The 12,550-nt window shown below is 48.0% G+C and overlaps 1 non-coding gene across 1 annotated transcript; it reads right to left on the bottom strand.

Moving 5' to 3' along the window:
* Positions 1–7,657: 7,657 nt before the first annotated feature.
* Positions 7,658–7,727, bottom strand: TRNAV-UAC (transfer RNA valine (anticodon UAC)). The gene has a single exon. It is a non-coding gene; the product is annotated as a tRNA-Val (tRNA).
* Positions 7,728–12,550: the final 4,823 nt, after the last annotated feature.

Consider the following 12,550-nt stretch of genomic DNA (forward strand, 5'->3'; position numbering starts at 1 on the left):
CCAAATTCCCTATTCATAATAGATTTGAGTGCTAACCAAATTCCCTATTCATAATGTCATGGTTTTCCCAGAACAGCTGCTTTAACACTTAGAAGATTTATACAGAATAATTCTCTTTGGATGGTACTTTGCTCTGAGCTGGATAAAACACTCATGTGTCCAGAATGGAAGGCAGAATGGAAGACACTTGCACTAAAATCACTTATAAGCCTCCTGACCATGTTACCTTTCATGGGTGAGGGGAACTAATACTGCTGTTCTTTGGCATTTCCTCCTCTTCCTCCTCCTCCTGCTCCTCCTCCCTTCACCTCCATTTTCCTAACCTGAATGTCCAAACTTGGAGAAATGGAGTTTGTGTGGGGGAAAGTGGCCCGTGGCTTCCTTTGCAAAATGCCATTCTGAACCTTCTCTCAGAGTGGAGTTTTGCCGCTGCAAACTCCATTTCTGTAGTGCCAGCGCTACGTTCAAACACTGGCACTGCAGTTTGGGCCTGATGGGACCGGAGATGAGGAAGGAAGCTCCTGCATCATTCCGGCTCAATTGACCGTGCTGGCTGTCCTGTCAAAAAGGAAGCCCACACCGCTAGTTCCTCTACCTCTCTTCAGTCTTGCTGATTGCGGAGAGGGCCTTGTCACCCACATCTGAATGCGGACGGAGAATGGGGGCACAGAACCACAGGTCCATTGGTTCTGTGCTATATCTGAACCCAGCCAGTAAATGTTAAAATTTTTGTTTTTAGTGTGTGGGAGAGTTTTATTCCACATATCAGTTGGCAACCAAGTGTAGAGAGACTCACAATTTCTGGGTTCTGCAAAATGGTGGGAAAAGAAGTGCAGCTTGTTGCTCACCATGTGCAAATGCTGTAACCCTCCCCACTGCTCTTTCCACCCTCAGCGCTCCTGCTGCTCTCACCTCCACTTGCCATTGGCTCTCTGGGCCTCTCAGAAGCGGAAAAGGCCCCATTCTGGTCTGCAGACTGGAATGGGGCCATTTTCCTTCTGAGTGGCCAGAGAATCACTGGGAATGTCCAGTGCTTGGAGCATCCAAGCAGCTCTCCAGCCACTCAGAAGGGGAAAGGCCTTTTTCTGCCCGCAGACAAAAATGGGGACTTATTCACTTCACAGAGGCTCAAAGAGCCAGTGGCAAGTGGTGGTGAGGGAGCCTTAGCCAGGACAGCAGGAGCCGTGGGGAAGGTGGCTAGTGGGAGGAGTGGGCAGGCTAGTGAGGTGGCCCCAGACAATACTCATTTGAGTACTTTTCAAAAGTTTGGGGTACTCTTTTTTTTTTTTAACAAATGTTTGGTACACATGAGTACCTGAGTACCACTTATGTGAATCCCTGTTCATTGATAGTGTACTTATTTATACATGAGTAGTGGTGTCTTCTGGGTAGTGGTGTCTTCTGTGGAGATCAAGGAGTGAGTGACCCATAGGGTCTAGCATGCTATAAACAACCATGTGGTACTCTGAGGAAAACCACACCTTCACCTCCCCCCGCCAGCTTTCTCCCATCTCCTATGGGCTGTTTTGACTTGTTTTGAGGCCATTTTGGCCCTCTGTGAGTGTGTGGCAGCCATTTTTGAGGTCACTGTGCATGTACATGGGCCATTTGCATGGCCAGGTAGTAACTTGCCATGATCCGGCCATGCAAATGGCCCACACATATGCACAGTGGCCTCAAAATGGCCACTGTCAGAGGCGTAACTATAGGGGGGCAGGGGGGGCACGTGCCCCGGGCGCCATCTTTTCTGGTCACGTGGGGGGCGCCGCCATGACAAAAAAATTTTTTTTGTTAATACAAATGTTTCCTGCTCAGTGCAGCAGCGCTGCAGCAGTCAAGGTAGCATGTCAGCGCCCCCTCCCCCACGAGCGGTCCCTTCCGCACCGCCCGCGCCCCCCCCATTGCTTTCCTGGTGCCTGGCGGCCAGTCAGTCGCCTGGCTTGGCGGCGGCGGCGGGCGCTTGTGAGGAAAAACCTAAGTATAATGTAGTATGTTGGGGGCGCGCGGGGGGGCGCCATTTCAGTGCTTGCCCCGGGTGCCGTTTTCCCTAGTTACGCCTCTGGCCACTGTGCACCCACAGAGAGCCGAAAAAGTACCAAAACAGGCTGAAATGGCCTGTAGGAGACCAGGGGGAAGCAGGCGGGGGGAACTGCCAGAGATCCTCTGGTGCTGCAGCACCACCCCATAAGAACCCTGAGGTCCTCAATGGCGGTTAGTCTACCTTATTTTTTTAAAACTAATTTTAATATGTCTGGTACCCCCAAACCGGCCCTGAACTGGTTTGAATTTGAACCAAACAGGGCACCAAGTTCGGGGCTGCCAAAAGTGAACATGCCCCATCTAATTCAAGTCTGGTTTGGACTCAAACCAAATGGGGCAAACTGGTTTTGTGCACATCCCTACTGGAGGGATGCTGTGCTGGGGTGGGTGGGGGTGGTGGATAGGGCACGTTGCTGTCCCCCTGCTAAATATAGAGCAACATAGGAACATAGGAAGCTGCCATATACTGAGTCAGACCATTGGTCTATCTAGCTCAGTATTGTCTTCACAGACTGGCAGCGGCTTCTCCAAGGTTGCAGGCAGGAATCTCTCTCAGCCCTATCTTGGAGATGCCAGGGAGGGAACTTGAAACCTTCTGCTCTTCCCAGAGCGGCTCCATCCCCTGAGGGGAATCTCTTGCAGTGCTCACACTTCTAGTCTCCCATTCATATGCAACCAGGGCAGACCCTGCTTAGCTATGGGGACAAGTCATGCTTGCTACACAAGACCAGCTCTCCTCTCCTACCTAAAAGAGAATCATCACTTTTAGAAGGTGCCCTTTTACTCAGCTAGCAGGGCATCCTGAGCATCCATCTATCCTTTTTGCTCCGGTGAAAGTAAGCTGTTATCGTATGGCTCTTCTCCACAAGAGCAACCAAGGCAACAGCAGACCAGCACCCAGCACCTCCAGTGGGGATGTCTTGCCTGGCCACAGCCCCAGAAGGGTCAAGCACATCCTGCATGACCAAGTTCAGAGTGTGCACCATGCAATGGATGAACACAAACTGACCCTGCTTGGCTGTCCTCGTTATGTTCGCAGCATTGCCGGTGGTCATGAACCCTGGCTACCGATACGTTTCTGGGCAAAATACAAGGTGCTGGTCATTACCTATGAAGCCCTAAACAGCTTAAGCCCTGGGTATTTAAAAGAATGTCTTCTTCGCCATGAGCCCCACCACCTACTAAGATGATCTGCAGAGGTTTGCCTATGGCTGCTGCCAACCCGTCTGGGGGCTACTCGGGAACAGGCCTTCTCCGTTGCTACTCCTGGACTTTGGAATGTTCTCCCTGTTGAAATGAGAGCCTCCCCACTTCTGGCAACTTTTTAAAAAGGCACTGAAGAAACATTTATTCACCCAGGACTTTAATTAGACTTATAGTTTTAAATTATTTTAATACTGGGTTTTAAATGCTTTTAATGTTTTAAATGATTTTAATTGTTGATTGATCTAATGTTTTAAATGATTTTAAACTGCCCAGAGATGCAGGTTTTGGGCAGTACAGAAATATTTTCAATCAATCAATCAATCAATCAATCAATCAATCAATCATAAGTTCATTCATCATTTTGAACCAAAGAAGATTATGAATGAACAATGATGAGCAGTGATAGTGGATTCTAAGAAGAATCTACCAGAGCATCTACTCTCATTACACCTCAGACATTGAAAACAACAAAACCCAGTGCTCCATGGGCTTGTGGTTTGGGGATTGGTTGGCACCCTATGTGCACTACACCACAACTTGCTCTTGGCCACCCTGGTGCCCCCCCAAGTGGAGTTATGGTGCTGCAGAAATCCCCATTATTCCTTATGGGGAAAAGCTTAAAGATGCATCAACTTCCAAAAAAAAATCACCCCTTTGCTCAATTTATTTGAAATTTAGGTGGTAGCTTCCACCCATTGGGCACTACCAGCCACCCCACTCTTTTGCCCCCAGAACCCCTATTTTGCTCCAAATAGATTCAGAGTCAGAAAATTCAGGTACGAATCAAATCTGGGGTGATTCAGGGGGTAGATTCAGACCCAAAATAAATCGGGGGTGATTCAGTTCGCGTACAAATCAAATGAAAAAATCAGTTTGTGCACAACCCTACTATATACCCACAACGCTCAAACTGTTTGAAGCCAAGCTGCTGGCACAGCTTTTCTACAGTGCCCAGCTGGGCCCCTTTTCCAATTTCACCCCCGCTGGAGCTCATAAAATCAAAGTTCTTAAGAGCAGCCCTTCAGGTTCCAAGATGTGTCTCTAACACCACACTGCGATTGGAGACAAGCTTGATGAAAGTGGAGGCTTGGGTCCGGATTACCATGCTTTGCTATTGGCTTAGACCAGGCATCCCCAAACTGCGGCCCTCCAGATGTTGCTGAACTACAACTCCCAGCATACCCAGCCACAAAAAATTGTGTCTAAGGATGCTGGGAGTTGTAGTTCAGCAACATCTGGAGGGCCGCAGTTTGGGGATGCCTGGCTTAGACTGTCTCTCTGTCCCCTTGGTCTTGCCCCCCTCATTTTGAGCGATGGCCATTTCCAGCTGGAAATGGTCCATTATGACTAAAATATCATCTCTGGGCCTCCCCTCCCCCATTTAACCTGGGCTACGATCAGGCCAAGGCTCTAATTAAACAGTGCATTACAGACACAGAGTGCCAACAGGCATGGAGGGAGACAAGTGGCGGCCACTGCAGCCCCTCCAGCCCTGCCCCCTGCACCTGATGTATGACGCAGGGTGCATTTAGCCACACCCCCTGCATCTTACCTCAGAGGCAGAGGCATGGCTTTGCTACCGAATGGGGTCGTGTGGCCCCGTTTGGGAGCGAAATCGGCCAGCGCTGCATTTGCACCGTGGCCAAGAGCAGCTCTTCCTGCCTTTAAAAGATAGGGAGAGTTGCTCCGGCCATGTTGCAAATGCAGTACTGGCCGATTTTGCTTGCAAACAGGGCTGTGTGGACCAGTTTGGGTGTGAAATCACCCCCCTCCCGCATCTGACATGGGGGCATGTCTGGGGCCGTGAGGCATGGCCCCTGATTGGCGGTGGCCTGGGTTCTTTGAACCCATTGGCCCAATGGTGGCTCCGCCCCTGAGTGCCAAACTGATCTAGGCAGGGCCTGGAACTTCTTCATCAGCAAAGGACTCAGGTATTCTGCCTCCCCTGTGGCATACTAACACAACTGGAAGTCCCAAAGCACAAGAGGGCCTTCATGCTGGCAAGATGCCATGTTCTCCCCTCAGCCATGCTTGTGGGACGATATAAGAAGACCCCAGTCTCAGAACGTGGGCAAGTTTAAACAACAGAGCCCATCCTCCTTCAGTGCTTGTATTACAGGAACATTATCTCCATCATCATTCTATCATTATTACAGAAGTATCCAGACATTCAGGCCAATCTTACACCTCCCTACTGCTTTCTAATAACAACCCTGCCACCACTTACAGTGTTGCCAGGTTCTGGGCGGCAGCGATTAAAATCTGGCGGATGATGACCTCTAACTCCTGCTCAGTGCCCAACTGTATGGACTAGCCTCAGTGCATCCTCAGCTAAGAGTACCATCACTGTTGCTGCTTGAAAGTGAGCCTTGGCAAGATCCTTGGGCTTGGATGTGGGCCTTTTGATGGTCATGGGTACAGTTTCACTTGGGAATGAGAAGTGCCTGTCACATGGATGAACTCTGAGGGACCTAGCTCAGGCCAGGTTTAGGTCAAGTTGAGGACAGAAACTGGACTTGTTGACCTATGAGGAAGTAGAGTGTAGTAGATATAAGCTGAGATCAACAAAGCAGAGGTCAAGAGCCAGAGGGTCAGGCCTATATCCTCTGACTCAGAGTAGTCTCTCAAACACCAGCCAGTTCAAGTAGAGGTCCCCCAGTGCTAACAGAACCAGCAATTTGAAAATCAGTAAAGAGCGCTCTAAACAGCAGAGCCTTCCTCAGGGTTGTTAAACAGCAGAGTCTTCCCCAAGCAACCACTAGAGCAACATCACCCTTATGTTGTTATACCCAGTTCTCTTCTGTTCCTACTTGGAACTATCCAAGGTCTTGACTCTTTCCCCCTTGGAGCTTGTCTGAGGTCTGTGACTCTTAACACAAGAACAATTAAGCCTGGTCATGCTTCTGCCCTGGAGGGCTATGGGACACAGACCAGCCTTTGCCTTGGTCTGCAGGTATGGTCTGGCTGTGGTCTGGCTGGGCTATCAGCAAATTGGTCATTGTGACTGCATTCTCATCCTCTGAATCAGATGAAGAAGATAAGGGAGCACCTTTAGGCCAAGATTGTGGTTCTGCGGGCATGGGGGCCCCATGAATCCTGGAGGAGTGTGGGAAGCGGGCTAAAATTCCATTCCTTGGAACTTAGGAAGCTGCCTTCTCCAAAGTCTACCATTGGTCCATCTAGTTCAGTACAGTGACTGGCACCAACTCTCCAAGGTTTCAGGCAGGAGTCTTTCCTAGCCCTGCCTGGAGATGCCAGCGTGTGAGCCTGGGAACTTTTGCATGCAAAGCAGATGCTTTACCACTGAGCTATGGCCCCCTCTCCTCAGGGAAATATCTTACAGTGCTTACATGTATCCCCCATACAAATACAAACCAGGGTAGACTCTGCTTAGAAAAGGGGGAAATCCATGCTCTCTACCACAAGACCAGTTATCCTCCCCTAAACCTTCCCAGTCATAAGAACAGCCCGAGGTCTATCTAGTCCATCATCCTGCTCCCCACAGTGGCCCACCAGATGCCTCTGAGGAGACCCTTCCAGTGAAGGGTCAAGTGTGGGGTTCATGATATTGGGGTCCCAACTTGCCTGACTTTGGGTCCTGGATAGAAAATCTCCAGGCAGCTGACTCATGATGAACTAGAGGCTCTTGACTCAGCTCAGGCTGCTGTGCATAGCCCACTTCTGGAAGTCCATACACAGCACTTGATTCGGTCCTCTCTTTCTCAGAGACGTGTTCTCTGAAATTCCCACAGTGGATCTCATGGTTGCTTAGTTACTGCTCAGGCCGTAAGTCAAGGCCAACTTTGCTGATGTGGCTCTGTGAAGCTCTTGTCGAGAATCCAGCTTCTTCTGGTTATTTAAGAACTATTGGCACCGTGCTAAGAAGGAACTCTTTTCCTATCTGAAGACTACACCATCAGCCGCCTCACATAAACCTTATTCAGACATTACATTGGCATTCAGGTGTCTGTAAACATGTACATGTTATTGTGTGAATGACTATACATATAGCAATAGCAATAGCACTTACATTTATATACCGCTCTATAGCTGGAAGTTCTCTAAGCGGTTTACAATGATTTAGCATATTGCCCCCAACATTCTGGGTACTCATTTTACCGACCTCGGAAGGATGGAAGGCTGAGTCAACCTTGAGCCCTTGGTAATTTTAAACGTGAACCTGAGTACAGGCCCCTCTGAAATGCAGGTTATGAGTCCTATTCACACGTTATGTTCAACACTTGTCTATTTTGTATACAGCACAAAAAGGTACAGATTTGGATACAGGCCCATTTATTAACACGTTATGTTACGTAGGTGGCTACCTTATACCAAGTCAGGCTACTGGTCCATCTAGCTGACTGGCAGAGGAACTCCAGGGTTTCAGGCAGGAGTCTTTCCCAGCCCTACCTGGAGATGCCAGGGATTGAACCTAGGACCTTCTGCATGTAAAGCAGATGCTCTGCCACTGAGCTATGGCCAATCCCAAGCTATGGCCTCATTCTAGTCATATGTTGAACCCAAGAGCAGCAATACACCTCCTTTCTGTATCCTGCATTTCAGGGAGCTTGTACCCAAGCTCACTTTCAAAATGAATGCAGGTGCAATCATTCATTTTGTGTACACACAAAAAACCTGTATGTGTGTAAAGCCATCTAAATGCAGGTACAACATAATAGGCCTGTTCACTTGACCATTTGAGGGTGGGTTGTTGGATAGTTCCTTGTTGGAGTTCCTCACTGGATAGTTCCTACTCCATTAGCAGCACACAAACAGAATCTCCTTCTGGGTCAGTAAATCTCCGTTTGTGTCAGATTAAGCCAGGCCCAGCGTCCATTGCTGGAATCAGAAGCTAATAGTCCTCCATGCCTTCCCAGCATGCACTGGAAATCCTCATTATATTAGCAGCTGCCCTCCAACAGGAGCTGGGTAGCTTTTCCTCTTACTTTGATTCCGCAAAATCACGTCTCTCTCCTCCTATCTAGTTGTTTACACCCACACAACCGAAAACTGGGCGCAAAAACAGGTCCTCCCAAACCTAGTTAGGACACTATTTTTAGTTGTGTGAATGACTTCATGATGTTCTACACTCATACAATAAGTGTACACTGTACGCAGGTACAGATCTGTGCACAGGTACAGTCATTCACATGTTATGCTGAATACAAGTACAGCAGTACACTTCCTATCTGTACCATGCATTGGAGGGGCCTCTACCCAGGTTCACTTTTAACATGAACACAGGTACAGTCATTCACACAAAAACATATATGAGTGTACAGATGTCTGTACACTCACACATTAACATGTGAATGGGGCTAATGTGTGAGTAACTGTACTTGCGTATAGTGCTGTATGTGCATAGTAAATGGTATGGAGCTTGTATGTGTGTTGAACATAACAAAGCTGTTCTCATGAGCACTCAAGCCCAGGCTTGGCTGTCCATGAGAACGGCTGGGATCTGTGTTGATCCCGGAGGTGCTGCTACACCAAACCCAGTGCCGAATCCCAGCTCTTAACAGAGGTTAAGGGCACAAGTCTTGTGGTAGCAAGAGCTGGTCTTGTGGTAGCAAGCATGACTTGTCCCCTTAGCTAATCAGGGTCCGCCCTGGTTGCATATGCATGGGAGACTAGAAGTGTGTGCACTGCAAGATACTCCCCTTAGGGAATGGAGCAGCTCTGGGAAGAGCAGAAGGTTCCAAGTTCCCTCCCTGGCTTCTCCAAGATAGGGCTGAGAGAGATTCCTGCCTGCAACCTTGGGGAAGCCGCTGCCAGTCTGTGTAGACAATACAATACTGTGTAGACAATGCTAGATGGACCAATGGTCTGACTCAGTATATGGCAGTTTCCTATGTTTCTGTTCCTAAGTTGTGCCGTTGAGTTGGTGTCGATTTCTGGCGCCCACAGAGCCCTGTGGTTTTCTTTGGTAGAATACAGGAGGGGTTTACCATTGCCTTCCTTCCACACGGTGATGCCTTTCATCATCTTCCTATATCGCTGCTGCCCGATATAGGTGTTTCCATAGTCTGGGAAACATACCAGTGAGGAGTCTAACCAGCAACCTCTTGCTCCCTAAGCAGGTTGCTTCCCCACTTCAACCATTAGGTGGCTAGTAAGGGTGCAAATGCGCCTTTAACCTGGCTGCTGGGATCTGGATTATCTGACACAGAGACAGGCGCCTAGAGTGACCATCATCTGGGGGAAGCCCGAGTGTAGTGAGCTCGGCATACAGGGCACTGCAGGATACCAGAATACCGGGATAACGAGTCCCAGCCTCAGATCAATCCATGCTGCTCCACGGTGCACGGAGCAGCGCCGATCATGTGGGAGTGCACACTGTGCTCCCACCAGTCTAAGAATGCTCATCTGGGGGAGGGGGGCAAAGGCAAGGTTTGCAAATCTTCCCCTCCCCATCCGCCTGCCCAGTGGGTCGTGAGTACAGCCTCAGTGGCTAGACACTGTGCAGCGGGCTGTGCACCCAAGATGGATATGGGATTGCTGGCTCTGTGGCACACAGTACTCTGTTGCTGCATGCAGCTAGTACAGGCAGGGAAGCTCTGTCAAAATAACGACGACGACAAAGATTTATATACCGCTTTTCAACAAAAAAAGTTTCCCAAATAGTTTACATAGAAAAATAATAAATAAATGAGAAAGAAAGAAAGAAAGATGGCTCCCTGTCCCCGCAGAGCTCACAATCTAAAAAGAAAAATAAGATAGATACCAACAACAGTCACTGGAGGGATGCTGTGCTCGGGGTGGAGAGGGCCAGTTACTCTCCCACTGCTAAATAAAGAGAATCACCACGTTAAAAAGGTAGGCACCTTTTTCTCTTTGTCCAGTTAGCAGTGGTTAATAAAATAATCTGTACATCAGAGCAGCTGCATCCGACTCCCAGCTTTTCTAAGGGGAGTCGGGCATAACTTCTGTGACTCACAGTATCGTTCTCACAGCGCCTCTCCTGCCTGTGCTAGGAACAGAGTGGTGAGTGCTGTGAAGCCAGCAAGTCTGAATCCATTTTTAGTGTGCACCTCACTGCACAGTACCTAAGCCAACATCGGAATTATGTTTGATAAGGGGAGAGCTAAACTGTGTATGACACTTAAGGCATTAACAGCCCTGATGAGCTTAGTTTTTCTTTAGCCAATAGCAGCTTGATTGGGGCTCTGTGGCGATCAGGGCCATGGGGGCGGGATTTAACCCTACACCAACCATGGTTCTGACTCAGGAAAGGGCCCCAATCCAACTGCTATTGACTGAAGAAAAGCTAAGCCCATTAGGGCTAACATATTTAACACCACCACGACCCCTTCCGCCAATATGTTGACTCTTAAGCAATAGCACATGGAAGCAAAGCATCTTCCGGTGCGGACTGGATCCAGAGGACGAGGGCAAGTGAATGGGCCGTGATCACAGTAGTGAGGAGAGGAGTGGGGCCCAGTGCCCACACAGGGAGAGAGGGCATCTTGTTGAAATGCCCCTCCTCCAATCCTGAAGCCAGCACTGGAACGGATACATCTTTACTCCAGTGAAAGATGGAGATGTGGCTGTAGCTCAAGGCTGGACCATCACAAGAGCTGATCTTGTGGTAGCAAGCATGACCTGTCCCCTTAGCTAAGCAGGGTCCACCCTGGTTGCATATGAAAGGGAGACTAGAAGTGTGAGCACTGTAAGATATTCCCCTCAGGGGATGGAGCCGCTCTGGGAAGAGCAGAAGGTTCCAAGTTCCCTCCCTGGCATCTCCAAGATAGGGCTGAGAGATTCCTGCCTGCAACCTTGGAAAAGCCGCTGCCAGTCTGTGTAGACAATACTGAGCTAGATGGATCTATGGTCTGACTAAGTATATGACAACTTTCTAAGTTCCTGTGTTCCATGCCGAAGGTTCCAGGTCCAATCCTTGGCATCTCCAGGTAGGGCTGGGAAAGACCCCTGTCTGAAATCCTGAAGAACCATTGCCTGTCAGTGTAGCAATCCTGAGCTAAAGGGACCAATGGGATGTCTCAGAGTAAGGCAGCCTCCTGTGTTCCTGTGTTGGCTGACTCGGCATAAAACAGCTTCCTATGTCCTGTGCACGTCCATGTAAATGCATGTGCCTCAACGCTTGGATACCATGCAGTGCACGTCCTGACATTTCCCACACTTCAACCGCTGGATTAGGTTGAACTGTTGATAAGTCACCCTATTTAGGCATTCAGCCTGAACACAGGGAGGGGGAGATGGGAGCCCACTGCCTAGTCACACCCCTACATTTTTCTACCCAACCTGCTCTCCTCCATTGTTCGAGTTCACAGGGGGAAGCTCTTCCCAGATTCAACGTTTGCCTCCAGAGACAAGACTTCTTGTGCTAATATCCGGAAGTGATTAAACTGTTATTAGAATCAGAAATGGCCATTGTCAGTTTCTGTGTATTCTAGTATCCTGATGATATCACTCAGGGAACAGCAGACTAACATTTCTTCTGCCAAAGAACGAGAAAAATGGATGACGCAAGAACAAAAAACGGGACAACGTTGGTTGGAATATCGAGTGATGCCATGTAATGTGTCCATCGCTAATGTATTTAAATGCCCTCCTTTTATGAATGCATGAGCCAAATAAGTACTTAAAAAGAAATCCTTATTGCCTCACTGACACTTCATGCATCAGCAAAAAAGTGTGTGTGTGTGTGTATAGATATAGATATAGATATAGATATAGATATAGATATAGATATAGATATAGATATAGATATAGATATAGATATATAGCACATCCTCCTGCTGTGACTTGACTCAAAGCTAAAAATGGCCTCCATATAGTCTACACTGCTTTCTACAGGAAAGAGTTTTCTTTTCCTAAACATTTTGTCCTATCTGCCCTAAGTAGGGTGCCTGTAGAGTTTTTGTTTTAAGTAATGTCTCTATCAAGACAGGCAGAGATGAGCTAAATATATATTTTATCATAGAAGGCATTAACACATTGCTATGATATATTCCAGATGGCTGGAAAAGCCAAGTACTTATGGCAATTTTAACTGGAAATTGGGTCAGATATATTTGTTTGGGAGGCTGAACTTTTAAATCCAGTGCAACAGAAGATTCTGAAGAACCCACAATAGGTGAGGTAATGGGTTTCCTGTCTGATTACTGTGAATGGGTTTATCAGTGGTTCTGCTTTTTATTTAGCGCTATTCCTCATCAGAATCTCCTCTCCTCTCTCTCATCTATCAAATTTGTAAACACCCCAAAGTTTCATCTCTAGACAGTTTACAACAGAAAACAAATTAAGACAAAAATGAAAACCTTAAAACAATTTAAAACCCAGT

This window comes from Hemicordylus capensis, chromosome 3 (genome assembly GCF_027244095.1).
Source record: "Hemicordylus capensis ecotype Gifberg chromosome 3, rHemCap1.1.pri, whole genome shotgun sequence".
Lineage (NCBI taxonomy): Eukaryota > Metazoa > Chordata > Lepidosauria > Squamata > Cordylidae > Hemicordylus > Hemicordylus capensis.